Source organism: Leptinotarsa decemlineata, unplaced genomic scaffold, assembly GCF_025532065.1.
Source record: "Leptinotarsa decemlineata unplaced genomic scaffold, Ldec_3_MD MMD2_tig00026340_RagTag_RagTag, whole genome shotgun sequence".
In the NCBI taxonomy this organism is placed as follows: domain Eukaryota; kingdom Metazoa; phylum Arthropoda; class Insecta; order Coleoptera; family Chrysomelidae; genus Leptinotarsa; species Leptinotarsa decemlineata.
The window spans coordinates 1,249,705-1,261,770 of NW_027412694.1; the positions used below are offsets into that span (position 1 = coordinate 1,249,705).

General features: G+C 34.6%; 1 long non-coding RNA gene across 2 annotated transcripts; it reads left to right on the top strand.

The window, feature by feature from the left end:
• The first annotated feature begins 702 nt into the window (after positions 1-702).
• On the top strand, positions 703-7,458 carry LOC111513693 (uncharacterized). 2 transcript variants are annotated; one of them, XR_002723251.2, is made up of 3 exons: positions 703-1,073; positions 1,133-1,697; positions 4,474-7,458. It is a non-coding gene; the product is annotated as an uncharacterized lncRNA (long non-coding RNA). The 2 variants fall into 2 exon arrangements; XR_002723252.2 differs by having other exon boundaries at positions 1,133-1,386.
• Positions 7,459-12,066: the final 4,608 nt, after the last annotated feature.

Sequence of the window (12,066 nt, forward strand, 5' to 3'; positions counted from 1 at the left end):
CAGTGTACTCTTATAACAAAAAACTGAAATTACAAAAAAAAACATACAAGCAACAACCAAAAAAAATGAAATATTAATAAAAGCTGAAAAATCAAAAAATATTATTAACAAAAAATGAAAAATAAAATTTAAAAGATTCCGAACCAAGTTACGTCACGACGTTTCGATTGTTAGTATCCACAATCGTCTTTTTTTTCAGGGATTTCGAATCAATTTACAATATATTAGACAATGGAATTCCAACCTGATTAAATACAAATGATTCAGACCATAAATGATATATTAGTTTTTTTCAAAAAAGGAAAAACCACCTGTTGGTTGGAAATATCAAATTTTGAGATTGAAATATGATATGTATGTGACATGAACACAGATTGAATCATTTTGATATTCAAACACATCATCAGCAGTTTAATTAATGTGTTATATGCAAATTTTCACTATTCACTTCATATCATTCAAATATTTTTACTTTCATTCAGATGTCACTTTTTTAAAGTGTAATCATATCTAAGTCTGTAGTAGCCACAGCCAAGCAGCTCCTAAGTTATTTGGCAACAGGGCTATGGTTCGGGTCACAGACACAGAACTATGTCACAGATCGTTTATTTGTTTGATGTTAAATGTCAAAAAAACTTGAGCTTTGTCATTGGCTGGGACTATACATGTATAACCGCCCAGTCCGTATCAACGTTGCCAGTTTGTATTTCGCGGGAAATTATAAATTATACTTTAAAAATCAGGTTATGTGTTAGAACTTGCTTTAGTTATATTGTGGTTTTCTTTTTTACTTACCTGTATCGGAATTTGAATTCAGAAAATTCCAGTTAGATGTAGTATACGTGAGAAAGTATATGCCACACAATCATTTCATAACAAACAAGTGCACCAAAAAAATCCAGAGCCTTTAGCATATTCATCTCAGAGGGGATGCTCTGCAACTTTTAGTAGCCTTTTTCTTGAAGCAGATTGTGATGCTGCATTCAAAACCCATAAGAATTCAGTGGACCATTTGCAGAGAATTCAATTGCTGAAGTTTGAAACAGAGTGCCCTGTTATGAAAAATATAAATGGTTTGTTGATTCTAAAATCAGAATAACACTATTTTGACAATTATTTTTATTTATTTCAGATTTTGGAAATCAAATATTGAAACAATTAACAATTGCTCTTATGTTTTGAAAAGTAGAAATGCTAGTACTATTGGTGAAATAGTGTATCACAAGTGCAACAGGTGTACCCACATCAAGTGAGCACTAATTTGATTATTGAGTGTAAAGGTATTCAGATTGGGTACAAATATGCTACATGGATATGGTACAGCTGAGGCTATATTTCAAAAATTAACATAAATATTAACCCTATATAAGTGCAATTTGATAAAAGGTGAGATAGAATAAAAAATTCTAACATGTTATATCTCAAAAAGAGCTGATTGACTTCTTTATACACTCTGTTGTAAGTTATATCCTCAATGACAACAGTAATCAAAGACATAGATTGTTGAAGAGCCAGGGATCTTGTAAGATAAAAAGTTCTTGCACAAGCACAATCAAAGTTATTAAAGAAAAAAAATAAAATTATGGTTGAGTAGTAAAAAGTACATTATGGTCATAAGCTAGATACTAGAACTAGATTGCGAAAACTGAAAAATAAAATGTTGCCACAAAGATAACAAATAGGTTTGCACCCCAAAGGTAATTATATTTTATACTTATGTTACTAACAGAGACTTGATGAAGGAAAAAGAATTGAAACTTTTATGTTTTTCACCTCGTAGAAAGTTTCAATTCTCTTTTCTTCATTATGATTTCCTACCACGTAGTTAGAATAGATCCAAAGTGAGTGGGTCTATTCGATCCTCCACCACAACCCGCAAGGGTTTATTGTGGCTCACACCTATTCTTAGTCGACCAAATAAACCCAGCTTCTTAACGAAGCTGGTTAGTTTGTATGGTGAGTGGTCTTTCAGGTCAGATGGTAAGAGTATGGCTCTGCCGAACTCTAAAAACCTGATTCGGTCCCCAGCATGGCAGGCACAAAGTATATGCTCTACTGTTTCATCATTTTCCGTTTTTGACAGTCTAAGTCTTGTTAGATCTCGTAGTTCATCCCTACTGTTTGATATCAAGCTTCGAAGGGTGAATAATGGAGGGAGCCAATCCTGGAAGATTATGCCAGAAGTTAAACCTTCTTGCCATCCAGGTATTCAATCTTTGTTTGGCAAAAATTGAATAGAACTGGTCGATACTTGATGATACTTGATGAAAATCCATATTGAAAAACTAATTATTACAGTTTACACTATAAAGGGTATAGCGAAACTCGTGTCACGGTTTTTGTAAAACCCTTTATAGTGAAAATCATACAATAAACTGTATTAATTAGTTTTTTTTTTATGTTTGGCAAAGCCTAAAGCGATACCAATGACACATTCTGGTCCAATGAAGCTGCTTGCAGCACCCTCCTTTGCAAAGGAGTCAGCAGCCCGATTGCCTTCCAGGCCAGAATGGCCAGGAATTCAGACCAGAGACAATCTGTTGAGTTTTCTTATCGAAGAGAGTCGTTTTTGGCAATTTGCTACCAATTTAGACGTTGCTCGGTAGGAGCCAAGAGCTTCCAATGCCGCTTGACTGTTCGAGATAATTTTTATTGACTTGTGTATAAGGTTGGATTCTTCCAGTCTCTCCGCACATAATTATATCGGAAATTTCCGCTTGAAATACAGTCGCATAGGTTCCTAGGCAGGTTGATATCTCTGTCCTGGGTCTGCGACTTAAAACACCTGCACCAGAACCAGAAGGTGTTTTTGATCCAACTGTGAACCAACAACTATCTGCTCTTGATATTTCCTTCTCCCAGATGATCCAGTCCTCTCTACTGGGGAATAGTACTTTATAAGGCAGTTTGTAGTGGACAGTTGGAGGCATAAAGTCAGAGGTCATTTCCAGAATGCTGTGACTTCCAGTGTCAACCAACAGTCTGTTGCACTCTGAATTGAAATAATTTGTGCAATTGGCAATGTGCACAAGTTTATATGCAGTCCATCTTGCCTCTGTCTCCAGAAAAATGTGGAGAAGAGGTAGATTTAGAAGGATCTATGGCCGCTGATGGTGGGGTACTGATGGCAGCACTGATGGCTAGACAAGCCTGTCTGTAAGACAGAGGGCGTCGCCTGGGCCGTTGGGCCGTTTTTTGTAAAGACTTAGGCCACCAGACAATTGCACCATAAGTGATCTTTATTAGTCTGACAATCATCACATAAATCCAATGGATTTGTTTGGGACCTAAACCCACAAATCCTTTGACATATCCATAGGGACAGTCTGGCTTTGTGTAAAACTTTTTCCAAGTGAGCGCTCAGGTGAGTTTTTTGCCAAGGATAATGCCAAGATATTTCACCTCCGTCCCAAATGGAATGACCCCACCATTGAGGGAAGGTGGCGTTAGATCGTTCTCTTCCTGGTGAAGGGTATTATCACGGTTTTGCTGTGGCTGACAGACATCTGCTCCCTCAGACACCAACTGTGAACATCGCCCAACGTGCTTTGGAGAATATTACAAACTACCACTTAGTAACGGCTACATCCATCAATTTATCAGAGACTTATTAACAAATAATTCCAATGCCAATTTCTGCAGAATCCTGTGATTTAGATGTAAAATAGCATCTAAATATTCACTTATCAATTTTGAATTATTCATCTTATACCAGAGCATTAACCTAACCAATTTTTTCACAGAATCTTAGAATTCACTCGTGATAATATTGGTGAACATTAAAAAGAGTAGATTTGTTAACTTCTAAGGATCTGAGGAATATAAAAATAAGCTAAGGTCTTGAATTGAAAGATGGAAAGCAAGACTCTAATGATGCTTTTCCTGTGGCTCTTTGGGTGAAGGAATGTGAAAATCTCAAAGAAAATCCTATTTTCTTGTATAAAGATCAAGGAAAGAACCATAGTGTTTTGAGAAAAGAGGACTTTTGCTTGATAATAATGAACACATTTCAAAGACAAATGATGAAACAGTTTTCATCTACAATCACCATTGATAGTACCTATGGCCTAAATTACTACGATTTTGAAATGACAACCATTATGGTCTTAGATGAATATCACCATGGTTTTGCAGTAACTGAAAGGTTCACAAATAGAAAAGATACTATTGTGCAGAGTGTATTTTTTCAGCAATCAAGGACACCATTGGTGTTTTGGTGGTGGTTGGTAGTTAAGGTTTTTTTATTTCAGGAGTTATTCATTGTGAATATGTCAGATATGGCTGAGGTGTTTTGTAATGCATGGTCTGGGGTGATGGGTCCGCCTTATCCACAGCACTTATTCTACTCCTGACATGTTGACAGAGCTTGGCAGAGCAATTTCAATAAAATTTCCAATAAGGACAAGCGTTCAGAAATTTACAAAATACTGATAATATTGCAAGAAGAAACTTTTGAATTAAACTTTGTTTCAGCTTTGGATAATGCTTTGAGTTATATGTGCAACAATGAAGTCACAAGACATTCTAGAGAGTATTTTTCTAATGCCTGCAGCCATAATTTAAAAAAAATGGGCTTACTGTTTTAGAAAAGAAGCTAGCATTACCACAAATATGCATATGGACTCGATGCATAAAGTAATTAAGTATTTCTACTTGGAAACAAAGGCAGTAAAATGCCTTGATAAGGGTTTAAACATGGTATTGAAATATGTAAGAGACAAGAGTGGTGAACGAATTATTACATTGAGCAAGGGTGAACATTCCAAACAAACAAGACTGATATCTCAGAATCACAAGGAGGCTATTAAAAATAGCAATGAGCATACAATTTTTAAAATTGGTAATAACTGGAAAATTTCCAAAAATCAGAATAGTTCATATACTATCCACCAGATATTAGAATCGAAATGCTGTGAACAATTATGTTTGTTCTGTGAGGCACGTAATCATAAGGTTTTATGTGAGTGCAAATTCTATAGAGAAAGAAAAATTATGTGCAATTGATAATGAAATTAGAAAGTTTAGATTTTCATCAGCTTGGTGATGACACTATCAATAAAATACATCAGTATTCATCCATAATAAATAACTTATCTAAATGTACAAAATTGATAGAAACGGATAATGAATTGAAACCCAAAAATAAATCCTCTAAAAGATACATTGATCCACAAATTAGGTTCACATCAACGAAAAAGAAACGCGATCAGAAAAAAACATTTCATTGGGCCTCCCCACAAGAACTGACAACAATTCAAGAAAACCTATTACACGCCCTTGTAGATGTATTTTTTTACAAAGCAGTTCAACCTATAAGTGACCACCAATATTGTTGATTATCACCATTTCGATATTTATGTTTTTTGTTTGGCGATAAACTCTTGTTTTTAGAAAATTGTTTTTATTAGCATAGTTCCTGAGTTACATTTTGAATTTCCCGTGAAATACGAACTGGCTACACTTGGCAACGTTGGTGCGGACTGGGTGGTTCAGCCCGAGAATACCTACCACAGAGAAGCGACAAAGACGGCCATTTTGTGTCCCTTTTTCGTAGACGCATGCGTCGACTTGGTTGTCCCACGTCATTCTCGGGCTTAGTTATCTCCATTAGTCTGTGAGCACTGAGCAAACATAATGAGGTAGGTAATTAGTTACAAAAGGTACGTACCTAACTCGGTATACATTAAATTTATGCTATTTAAGCAAGAGTTTTCAGGAGATAATTGGTTTTGAAGAATACATCGTGAGAGAAACAGTAGAAAATTCAGTGATATTTAAGGCACTTGAAATTAAAATTAAAACAATGCTCGAATAGGACAAGCGATGTGTGATATCTATAGATGAGATGGCTTTAAAATCCAATATTTTTTTGATACAGGATGTGATGAAATTTTTGGTTTCGAAGATACTGGAGAGGCAAATAGGAGGGATTCCATATATAGAAATGTTCTCGTTATTATGGCTAGAGGACTTTATTCTCCCTGGAAACAACCGATTGCTTTTTTTCCATTGAATCACAGCTATCAGCAAAAAATCTACGTAATATTTTGGACAAGTGCATTTCTAAATTATCCAATATAGGTCTGCATGTTGATGGCATTGTGAGTGACATGGGCTCTAACTTTTATGAATTATCAAAGTTATTAGGAGACACATTAGAAGAATCTTAATTTGAGCTCGGTGGTAAAAAAACTTGTTTATATTTTTGATACAAGTCATTTGATAAAAGCCACTAGAAACAATTTTTTAAAACATTCATTTCATTTTGAAGGCAAAAGTACATCTTAGTCTCTTGTGCGCTCTTTTTTATGAGCAAGACATAGGTCAATTTTATAGATTCGCACCAAATCTTACCAAATCACATATCAATCCAAACAATTTTGAAAAAATGAAAGTGAGTCCAGCAACACAAGTTCTAAGCCGTACAGTTGCCAGTGGAATGAATGCATTTGTGGCAATTAACTCACTTCCTGCTTCTTCTTTTGGCACAATACACGTAATAGAGACATTCAATAACCTTTTTGATTTGTTGAATTCGTGTTCTTTACGATATCCTTATAAATACAAAAACGTTCCAGAAGTTTCGAAATTCCAATTAGATTTTTTTAAAGAGGATCTAACGTTTTTGAAAAATCTTGAAATTTTCAATTCAGATGACAAAAATGTCACAAATCGAGTCAGATTTAGAAAATGTTGGATTATTTCCATGAATAGTGTAATTAAAATATGGGATAAGCTTTCCAAATCAAATTATAAATATTTAAAAACGATGTTAATCCGACCCCCATACAATTTCAAAGGGCATTCTGGAAGTTGTTTTGCCTAAATTATTTTCATTCCAATCATATGAATTGTAGGAATGATTTAGATGATTTATTAATCAGTATACAATCCACAAACGTAAATGATATATTTATATCAGATGAGAATCACAGCCCTTGCCCTTCCGGATTATAATTATCAAAAAGAAGATGTATGTACTCAGAATTCATTCATTTACGTTTGTGGATACATTAAAAAAAAATCTCTTCAAGTTCATACATGTTATGTGTGTCACTCTTTCAGCACGAAGTGCTGGACTTTGGATGTAAATCGTCTGTTAAGCTATTTTAAAGCTTATACTACGAAAAAAAAAACATGTTTGGAAATTTGCGCTCACCACCAGATGAATTCATTAATTTTATATATCAGTTGGAATGTTTATTCAACAATCGATTTACAGAAATTTCTACTGGGGGAGCATTTTCGAATATATTATTCAACCTAATGAAGGATGTAGATTTGCTTCATTCTTTTGAAAATTTTCCAAAAATGTACATAATTGAGCAATTCATAAGAATGAAAATTTTTTATGGTTATCAAATATGCTAATAGAGATATCAATAATACCAAAGGTAAAACTGTAATAAGGAAACTTACGATTCTGTCACATTTTTAAATTAAGAGTGGACTTATTTATTTCAGAGGATATAAAATGATTATACAGTGTGACCCATTTAAAATGGAACCATCCCTGTAGAATGTGCATTTTTCAATCAATCTCAATTTTTTTTTATTGAAATATTAAGCATGAAAAACTGTATCTTGACACTAACTTTCACAATTTTAGTTTCATTTCCAAGGCACTCTATGGTTTTTTTGTTTGTCAAAAACGGCAAAAGTTTATTAGGCAATTTTTGTTTTCAAATATGACTACACCACTGGATTCGTAGTCATTATAAATCAAAACTGTCAAATTTTCATTAAAAAATATTTGTTAACAACGAAGTTACAACAAATTTTGGAAACAAAGTATTTGTTTGTAATTTTTATTCAGATTATAGACATATTTGAGATCTGACAACACTGTTATCACCAAGTAGAACACCAGTGAATTTGTACAGTGAAAATCCGAAGTCAACAGCTCAATGCGTTCTACAGTTATAACTCCTGAAAATATGGTAATGTGAGAGATTTGTGGTGCAAGCGTTTTGTAATAAAAATCTGACTACGCCACTGGATTTGTGGATAATATTCCCTTAAAATCATTCATTTGAGTGTAGGTTACGAGAAGTGTATTCTAGAATAACAGAAAATTAAAAATTCATTTTCAAGTTATGCAGTACTTAGTACATTCTTCCGCATAGCCGCTAAAATCAAATTGATTTAAAGCATGGAAATCATTTATTCAATAATAAAACAGAGAGCAGGACAAAAATTGTTCCCTGTAAATTCTTCATAACTCAGCTAAAACAATCTTTTAGAGGAGATATCAATAATTTGAGGAAGCTTAACTCATTATGCAAAGGTTTTATAATAAATCAACAGTAGGCTGTGATTTTGACAGTTAATCATAAATAAAATAATAGTTGTTAGTTACGTGCATTTAATAATGGCTTTGCAATTATCATTAGAAGAAAGAATTGAAATTGTGAGAATTTCTGGGGACAATTATCATAGTGAAAGAGAAGCAGCTAGGATATTCAATCACAGACATTCAAATCGACTTCCCATTGACAGAAGCACCGTCAGTAAAATTAACAAAACATTTAAAGAAACCGGTGCAGTCAGCAAACATATTTTAAAAAATAATCACCGAAGAAGAAATTTAAACGAAGGTGCTGTTTTAGATTATTTTAGAAACCACCCAAACAGAAGTTTACGAGTCGCCAGTTTGGATTTAAACTTACCGAGAGAGACTATTCGACGATGTCTTAAACAAAACAAAATGAGAGCATTTAAACCTAAATTTCTTCACTCTTTAAAGGCAGGTGATGAAGTGAAATGTATGGAATTTTGTTTGTGGGCACAAGGCGAGTACCTGAATACAAGAAATTTTTTAAACTGCATAATGTTTAGTGATGAAGCTTCTTTCAGCACCAATGGGGTAGTTTCATCGCGAAATGCTCGGTATTGGGCTACGGAAAATCCGCACTGGATCATAAATTGTAAAAGTCAATATTCCGAAAAAGTTAACGTTTGGTGTTGTATAGTACAAAATAGAATAATAGGTCCATATTTTTTTGATGGAAACATAAACGGGCAAATTTTTTTGGAATTTCTAAATAACCAATTATCGGACGAAATAGATGAAATGCCTCTTGCGGAACAAGTAAATTTATATTTTCAGCTCGACGGCTGTTCCGTGCACAATTCGAGGATTGTTAAAGAGTGGCTAAATAACCAGTTTCCAAATCATTGGATAGGACGAGGTAGTGACTTAATTGAATGGCCACCTAGATCGCCTGATCTAACAATATTAGACTTTTTTCTGTGGGGTATTCTGACACAAAAAGTATACAGAACAAGACCAACGAATCGAGCTGAACTCATGCAAAGGATACGACAAGCTTGTGCCGAAATTACAGTTCAACAAATAAGAAATCGTGTAAACAATATTCGGAAGAGATACGATAAATGTATTGAACTCAATGGAGGTTTGGTAGAAGCCACAAAAATTTGAATGTTTAGTTTTAAATCAATGTTTATTTTAGTATCAGTTTTTTCTTAATGGCAATTAATTGTTGAATAAATACTTTGAAACTTGTTTGTATACATTTTGTTTTCATCAGCTATAGAAGAAGGTAGAGTAAGTTCAGAATCTCATAAAATGTGATTTTCCAGGTGCGCTGTTACAAAAGTACTATTATTAATTAATTAATTAATTTTCTGTTATTCACTTATTCAATTTTTATTTTAATTTTCACTTCTCGTAACCTACACTCAAATGAATGATTGTAAGGGAATATTATCCACAAATCCAGTGGCGTAGTCAGATTTTTATTACAAAACGCTTGCACCACAAATCTCTCACATTACCATATTTTCAGGAGTTATAACTGTAGAACGCATTGAGCTGTTGACTTCGGATTTTCACTGTACAAATTCACTGGTGTTCTACTTGGTGATGACAGTGTTGTCAGATCTCAAATATGTCTATAATCTGAATAAAAATTACAAACAAATACTTTGTTTCCAAAATTGAAGTTGTTGTAACTTCGTTGTTAACAAATATTTTTTAATGAAAATTTGACAGTTTTGATTTATAACGACTACGAATCCAGTGGTGTAGTCAAATTTGAAAACAAAAATGGCCTAATAAACTTTTGCCGTTTTTGACAAACAAAAAAAACCATAGAGTGCCTTGGAAATGAAACTAAAATTGTGAAAGTTAGTGTCAAGATACAGTTTTTCATGCTTAATATTTCAATAAAAAAAAATTGAGATTGATTGAAAAACGTACATTCTACAGAGGTGGTTCCATTTTAAATGGGTCACACTGTATAATATAAGCATTATTCTATTATCGTAACTTTATTTTAATTTTCTATCTAATGAATTGGATTTACAAAATAGAGTAATTGAATTTATTTCTTAAAAGCCAATTCATCATAAATAATAATAAATTGGCAACATAGTTGAATATTCTCTATCATTACTGCGAAAGTTGTTCAATTAGCAATATAAAAATTGAATGGAGTAAGATTCCCTTCACACTATAATTTTATATTTCACACTAAGCCCACGTACTATACTAGAACGTAAGAGTATGTATTTTTATTAGTGTATATCGCTGAGAGGTCATTTTGCTCAGAGAACCAGGTTGTTTATCACTGAGAGGTAGAGATGGGACACCGAACATCAAAGGATCCGACGTTAATGTCGCTTCTCTGTGGTAGGTATTCTCGGGTTTAGCCCTCAGAGTAACAAAAGACAATAGAGAGGCTTTTTCCATCCTTACATTGAAGTCAGCATAACTTTGTTCGTTTACGGGAAGTAAGTTGGACCATAAAATAGTGGCGGTTGGTTTAGTTGATAATCGGAGCAGCTGAAAAAATTGAAAAATTAAAAATATTAACAAAAAATAAAAAAATAAAAATTAAAAGATTTCAAACCAAGTTATATCACAACGTTTCAATTGTTGGTATCCACAATCGTCTTCGGGTGATAACTGGACTTATTCCTCCGAGATCTGACTATTTATAGGTCATTCTAGTGCTTTCACCTATCCCCTCCTCATTCTTTCCGCTTCATTGGTTTTGGCGGGGAGTTGGTCGTTTTTCGCTTGATTAGAGGTTTCCATATGTTACGTATCTCTACGCCAGCTTGACTTAATGCGTTGTTGGACAACATATGCGCGGCTTCTTTGAATTTTCTCCTAAACCAGTGTTCCCCTTTGTGGATGATTTCAGCTTGAGCCCACTTGATATTGTGTTGATGAGTCCTAACATGCTCTGCTATTCCGGATTTGCTGGTTTCTCCTCGCTGTGTGTGTTTCTTGGGCTCAGAAATGCGAACTTTCAATGACCTCTTAGTTTCACCGATGTATGATTCTCCGCATTCGCAGGATATCCGATAAATGCAATTCTTGGAATCGCAGTCCGCGTTTGGTGGCCTGGTTTTCGTGAGGCTGCTACGGATAGTGTTCCCAGATCGGAAGCAGGTCCTGATGTTATACTTGGACCCAATCCGTCTTATCCTTTCCGATAATCCTCTGATGTAGGGAAATACAAGTACTGGTTGTGGCGGCTTCTCTTTCTTGTGGAGTTCTTGCTGTCTTCTAGCTTCTAGCTAAGGCCAGTTCTACCATCACTATGGAGTAACCATTCCGTTGAAGGTCATTTTTGACGGTGCCTAGTTCCTTTTCGAGACCTTCCTTTGTATTACAGAGCCCAAAAGCACGGTCCAGTAGAGTCTTGATGATTCCTCTCTTAGTCGATTGATGGTGGTTGGATTTCTGGTTCAGATACTGTCCTTTGTGAGTGGGTTTTCGATATACAGATGTTTCTCATTTAGTGTCGGTCCATTTAGTGTCGGTGAAAGTGATGAAAGGCCTTACGTTGTTGAAAGTGATTGAAGGCCTTACGTTGTTGATGTGCTTCAGGAAAGTGTCTAGTTCTGCATTCCCATGGTTCCATATTATGAAGGTGTCGTCTACGTATCTCAACCAGACTCGGGGCTTCTTGTGGGCTTCTTCAATGGCCAAAGTTTCAAACCACTCCATATATAAATTGGCTATAACAGGTGAAAGTGGCGATCTCATTGGCAGTCCCTCATCTTGCGTAAATAATTCGTCCTTCAGTTGGA